Below are 7,730 nucleotides of genomic sequence, written 5' to 3'. Positions count from 1 at the left end.
AGAATTTGAAGCCATATATCGACGAGAAAAAGTGAAAAACGTGACTTTTGATATTAAGTTTCTAAAAAAAAAACCGAATCAATGACACCAAACTTAAGGAGCTATTTAAGAAAAGCGACGAACTGATAGAAGAGATGAAAATCAAATTTCATGAGCTAAAAAACGAGACAAATGATCTAGATAACAGATGTCAGGAAGACTTCAAAAATGTACATGGTAAATTGTTGTCTTTCTATAATGTGGAATTTTTAAAATCTTTTTAATATTTTATATATAATTATCATTTTATATATTATTATTATTTTATATATTATTATTATTTTATATATTATATTTAATATATAGCCTATATATATATATATATATATATATATATATATATATATATATATATATATATATATACGAGTATGTGTTAATACAAAATGATTATAAAAATTACAAAGAGTAGGCTACGCAACATTCGTTTATTTGATTTCAATAGTATCTACTTTTATATATTGTAGGTTCAGTTAACGAACTAAACTCAAAAATGAACGCACACGATGGAACGGTTAAAGATCAATTGATTAAAATCGAGGAGTTAAATAGTAAGTTCCTTCAGCTATCCACGTCTTTGTCGGACACATCATCCACCTTCGATTCACAGCTACAGCAAGTGGCCAATAAACTAACAACTGAAACAAGGAGTATGTATGGGTGTCCGGTCAAAAACCCCCTGGACAAAAACCCCCTGGACATAAACCCCCCGACATAAACCCCCTGGACAAAAACCCCCCGCGACATAAACCCCCTGGACAAAAACCCCCCGCGACATAAACCCCCTGGACAAAAACCCCCCGCGATATAAACCCCCCGGATAATAACCCCCGGACTGAGGTTTATATAAAGAAAAAATAACGATGATGTGAACCAAGAAATTTTAAAAAATGACATTAAATTAATTTAATTTTTTTACGACTAAGAAAATAGTTTCTACCTAAAAAAATGCTTTTCGAAATCAAGGAGTGACCTTAGTTGTATTTGATCAAAGATCGGGCACCGACAACACCTTAGATATAGGCCATCCACATTTGGGAGCCGTGCGGATCAAAGCAACACATTCTTAACAATTCAAAAGATGAGAGGGATTCACCGGCGGAAGCTTGGTTCATATCCACCTTTTTATACCAGAACCATGGTATAAATATAAAATCAAATTTATTTTCTGGAATGGAGTTCGTTCAATTCAGGACTCTGGCCTTCAACAACTCTTTCAAGTTGATAGTGAATTTGCTCTCAAGCACAGAATGCGTTGGCCTTTGTTCCCATCGAACACATGAGTTATGCCTTTGAAAAATTATTGGAAATTTTCCCTAAGAAGCAACGCCGATTGCAGACTACTTTGAGGACTACTATGTTGGCAGACCACAACGTCGAGGTCGAAGACAACCTATGTTTCCACTTGACATGTGGAACATGCACACACGTGCAGAAGACCTTATGCCAAAAACAAACAACTCAGTTGAAGGCTGGCACAGAAGTTTTCAGTCGCATATGGGATGTTGCCCTCCAAATATTTGGAAATTTATTGACTTTATTAAAAAGGAACAATCTCCCCAACAAGTTTATTGTACACATATTAATTCAGGTCACTGTTTACGAAAACAGAAAAAAAATATATTGATAGCAGCTCTCGAATTTTAACTGTTGTTAAAAATGTTAATGAGTCCACCATTATTGAGTATTTGCGAGGCATCGCTCACAATCTGTCTTTTTAAAATTATAATAAAAATAAAAGTTTTTTCTTATGTTTGTTTTGTATTTTTATATTAATTTTGTTTCTCATCATCTTTGGTTTTTCCTTATATAAACCTCAATTGGGGGGTTTTTGTCCAGGGGGTTTATATCGCGGGGGGCTTTTGTCCAGGGGGTTTATATCGCGGGGGGTTTTTGTCCAGGGGGTTTATGTCTCGGGGGGTTTTTGTCCAGGGGGTTTATGTCGGGGGGTTTATGTCCAGGGGGTTTATGTCCAGGGGGTTTTTGACCGGGAGCCGTATGTATGACGAATATACCACAGTGACGAATGATATTCTGCAGATCAAAGATGCAAATCGAACTAGGGATTATAAGCTCACGGAGTTAACGAAGAAAACCGTCGCGGATCAAAAGGCCTTACAAAGTAAGTACAACTTTCCCCATTTTGGACTTGACGGTTCAAAAATACAGACAGAGTAGAGTTCGCGAGTTTCTGCGACCTCGACGTATAAATTAATAGAATGTTCAATAAGCTCAGCTAAGTTTATTCTCTCACACGGGTGTCAAATATTCATGAAGTCTTGGTAAAATGATGTAATTCATAAAGACTTAAGTACGTTTATGTTCCCAACTCGACTTATTGTTAGTTATTGTGTTCTAATATTTCATCTCAATATAGGATTTATATATATATATATATATATATATATATATATATATATATATATATATATATATATATATATATATATATATATATATATATATATAACGTTTGTATGGTGTCTGTACCAATAAGGAAAATGCGGAACTTAATTAGAATCGCTATTGATTAACTATGAGACCAGCTTATTGTACATGTTTTAGTAAAGTGACGACAATTATTTATTTTATACTTCCTAGACAAAGCGGGTGTTTATTCTTTTTTTAAGGTTACTTGAACGACCTTGGCATGAAAATAAAGGACGTTAGAAATGACACCTTTGGCATCAAACAGAAGCAGACAACAATAGAAGAGCTAATTACTTCTGTTTCTGAGCAACACAAGAATTTCATCTCAAAGGTCAATGAGAAATTTGACACTATAGAAAGCCAGATAAAAGAGCAAGATAAGAAATCTGATGATGTAAAATCAGATCTATCCAACCTTTTCTCGAATACTTCAGTCAAATTAGATTCTAAATTGGAAGTACTTGAAACTAAAATACAAACTGAAACAACAATAAGAAGTGATGACTATAACACTTTAAGATCTTATATTCAGTTGATCAAAGACAGAAATCGAACCAGAGATTCTAAGATCGCGGAGATAAAGAAGAAAAACGATCAAGATCAAAAGACCTTACAGAGTAAGTAGAAACTACGATATCAAACATGCTCCGTGATTAAAGCAGAGGAAATAGACTCTACTAGATTTTGAGATTTTTAAGTACCAGCCGACCCGCAGGGTAGCATACGCCGCTAGTTAATTGTTTTATTTTCTAGTTTTCAGTAATTCACAATTTGTTAATTTGTTAATTTGACACTGCACCACCATCCTTCTCCCCAACCCACCCCCTACGGCCCGTCAAAGCAGCCGTCCGTGACGACAGTTTACAGACGACAATGAAAAATCTAGCAGAAATCGCTACCTCCCAATAGTTTCAAATCGTTTAAATACTAAATTATCAGCCCCTAATAGCCGTCAATAAACCGACGGGCTGTAGTATTGTAAACATACATCGTGAACCATAGCTCACCAGACAGGTGGGGGTGAGGGTGGTAGCGATATGCCTAGAGAACGAGGGAGTAACGGCGTGCGTGTACGTGGTGTCTCGCATGGTCCCCATGAAGAAAATTATATATATATAGAGAGAGAGAGTAATTTAAAGTGCGTTTAAAGGCGTGCCCCTTATTCTTGTCCGCGTCAGTTGAAATCGTACGAACTTGGGTCCTGGATTTAAACTCGAGACTTACGTGTAAGCAATAGCCCGTCATTTTGAAACATTAAAATGTTTGATTACAATGCAAAGATGAAGTGTTAAATAGATTATTAAATGTAATCAATATTTACCAACATTGCCATAGCTTGTATTGCATAGATAAATCTTTCACGTCATTAGGACATACAAGGGGTCGATCAATCTAGAGTTATAACCCTAGGGCAGATGAGGCTCGACAGCTGGGGACAGCAACTCTTCGAGGAGGCAACTCTTCGAGGATACAACTAAAAAAATATTAAACAACTGCTGCCTTGTAATTTGTTCTTGGTTGGACAAAAGCTATGAAAGCAAATCCAAAAAGAAAAGCAGGCTGAAATAGGAGTTAACGGCCTAAATGGCATAAGCAGTTGACACGTATACTTAATTGTGTTTACGGGAATCCCTTTCTCTTCCATGCTGATGATATTTTTCTGTTATGTCTAGGTTCAGTGGACGACATTAGTTCGCAGGTAATGGACGTTAGAAAAGACGTGGTAGGCATCAAACAGAAGCAAAGGAACTTGGTAGAAAAGCTCACTTCAGATTCCGAGAAACAAAAGAAGTCCTTTTCAAATATCAACGTTACATGTGACAAACTGGACAACCAAATAAAAGAGCAAAACAATAAATTCAATGACGTTATTGCAGAAGTTGCAAAACAAATTTCAGAGGCATCAGTCAAATTAGATTCACAACTAACACAACTTGACAACAAAGTAACAACAGAAACAACGGATATGCATGACAAGCGTAACACTATGATATCTGATATTTTGTTGATCAAAGAAAACTTAACAATCAATAACACTAAACTCGACGAGCTAACGAAGAAAAATGATGACCTATCAGGTGAAATAGAAAGACTTGTTGCCGTGTTAGGCGAGCTGGATAAACGATCTATGACCTGGACAACAGAAGTTTTTTAGACGAAAAGACTTTGCAAGGTAGGGTTTAAAGTTTTTATTTTGTTCATTGTGGCATGAAAAGCTTCGCCCCCCCCCCCCCCACCCCCAAATAAAAAAAAAGATTAAATGTAGGATGTTTAATTGTGAATCAAGGGAAAATATGATAGGTTCTATAATTTTAAGATAAACCAAACAGCACTTACGTCACCTGTTGATAGTCTTTCTGTACCTAAATAAAGAATATCTTACAATTTGGATATCTTTGGAACCAAAATACATTTAATGCATAAACTTCAGTTCAAATTGCAATCATAACCACCTCAGCAGTCGAACATTGAACTTTTTGACGGAATTCTTTATTTTCGTAGTGATTGATTTGGATATTCTATTAACTAGTATTAGAACACGTTTTTCCACTCATACTTTTTTTTAAAACCCATAATCACAACGCAATGAACATGGCTTTAATACATTCACAAATTGGTAACAAATGTTGTCAAATATGTGTTCTTCCTTATTTTTCTAATTACTAGGTGCTGTTTTTGAAATAGAACCAAAGATTGGGGATTTGGGAAAATGGAACATTGAAACCAAGCAGAAGCACACGACAATGGAAGAGCAGATACCGCCAATACACAGTAAAAACGACACCTTGCAACAAGATGATGACAATTTCATGCAGTTCATTGACTCGGCAAACGTTCAGCTTTCGAATGTCAAAGTCGACTGTGAAAATCTGGAAGACAATCTGAATCGGATTCAGTTTGATGAGGTAATGAAGGACGAAACAAAGATCAAATCTACTGAACTATGCAACTTGCGCTGTGATGTGCAAGAGATAGAAAAAGAGCATCAAAAAGTCAAGTCGAAAATCGTTGACCTTTACCTTAAGCATAACGCTGAAACAAGCGAAATGAAAAGTCTTTGGGACGCCATGGATAACTTAGATTCTGCTAGACAAAGGTTGGAACAGTGCCGTGAACATGCCCAGTCCACACTACAAGGTGAGCATGTTATGTTAATTTGTTTATCAGGAGGGCAGCATGATTTATGGAATATCAGTTCATCGACGTTTACTTTAGAGTTAGTGCTAAAACTGGGTAAAAGGCAAATTTGGCCTAGAGTTTTATGGAGATTGTGTTACTAATATATTGAACAAAAACCACAAGGGTTTTTAGCGGATAAAATTGCTTTAATCTAAAAATAATATTCAAACAATGAAACATGTACATTTAAGTTACGCTAAACGAATTATTTTGAATGTGTTTGAAGCATCTATTACTAGAAAAATCGGAAATTATTATTTTTTAACAAAAGCAACATTTATAACAGAAATTTACAAACTTTTTTTTTACCTAGAAACAATTGACAAATTCTGAACTGGACTATCGTGTATTGTTCTGCACGATACGTAATACAAACATTGTGGATGTGCTGAGCTTAATGTGTAATATAAATTTATAACTTAGCACAAAAGAAATAACTACAACATATTATTTAGTAGTTTATTTCTTTTAAAAATCAGAAATAATATTTTCAAATAAAAATGGTAAAAATTATCCTATATCAATTACTTAATAAAAATATTGCTGAGAATATTATCAATTGGAAACAGGTCCTTTGAAACGTATAACTGGTTAAGTTTAATGATAAATGTTTCGGTAAATTTACGCAGAAACGATGCAGAATATGACATGAAAAACGAGATAATAAAGTTGAAAAAATATTTTTTACACGAAAGAGAAAAAAGTGACGGTTGAAATGTAATTGATATAGAGCAGTTTTTCAATAGTTACTTATTCTTGTGAGGTAACTAACACACTCTGCTTTACTACTAACTCAATTGTTTAATAAAAGTTATGTATTATATATTTGTTTTAAATATAAAGATAATCATACGAAAAATGCACTTTATCAATTAGTTTATCACTTTTACTTCTTTTGTGACATATAGATTTAGTGAACCAGTTGATTTTAGTGACTCAGCAAATAAAAAAAGCCACAGAGGAGTACACACAGGAAATAGAGGAGACTCAGACAGTCGTAAAAAGTCAGATTGGTGCTATGTTGGATAAACAAACACATAGCAAAAACGGGGTTGACAAGAATGCAAATCAAACGGAGAAGTGTGAGGAAAATTTTAGTCAAGCTTTGTCACAGATGGCCAACGACCTTTCTGCCAAACAAAGAGAACTCACTGATGCTAAAACTAACCTTCAGACATTTTACTCTGAGTTATTGAACTTACGTAAAATGGTTGGGGAAGTTACCCAATGCACAATACTAAAATATAAATAAATATAATAAAATAATTCGGAGACAGGGGTAAAAACAACTGTTTTCCAAGGGTTGGGTTGGTAAAATCCTGATTTTAAAAGCAAATATTTTGGAGTGTTAGTGTATTTCAGAGAGTGTTTAATGACTTTCAAAATGCACTAATGCTTTGCTTTTTCAAGTCAATGGATATTTCATCTAGAATGCTAATAAATATTCACGTCATCATAAATGCTCACTTGACTTTATTTAATAATAATAATAATATATATATATATATATATATATATATATATATATATATATATATATATATATATATATATATATATATATATATATATATCCGTTAATCTTATTGCATGATTGTTCACTTAACTGTCCAAGTATAAAATTCTGTGGCTAAAGATATTTTTATACTACCCATAAGTAAAACAAATTAATTTTATAAAAATTGTTGTTCTCTTGATTTATAAATAATGATAATAATGAAGAAACAAATACAAATGTTCAAGAAAAATAGTAATTATGAAAATCAAAACCCCAACTGACTACTTCATATTAAATACGCTAAAATGAAAGAATAAATAACGAAGGTAATATATATATATATATATATATATATATATATATATATATATATATATATATATAAATATATATATATATATATATATATATATATATATATATATATATATATATATATATATATATATATATATATATATATATATATATATATATATATGGAAATCGACACTATCAAAGTGTTTTCAAACACTAACAATAATAACAGAATATTTAATTAATACCATATGAAAGTAAACAACCCGAAGAATTTGGTAATTTC

This window comes from Physella acuta, unplaced genomic scaffold (genome assembly GCF_028476545.2).
Source record: "Physella acuta isolate Inbredline_101_S28 unplaced genomic scaffold, ASM2847654v3 ptg000030l, whole genome shotgun sequence".
NCBI classification, from domain to species: Eukaryota; Metazoa; Mollusca; class Gastropoda; family Physidae; genus Physella; species Physella acuta.
The sequence above is the reverse complement of the archived record's forward strand: the minus strand, read 5'-3'. Positions refer to the sequence as shown.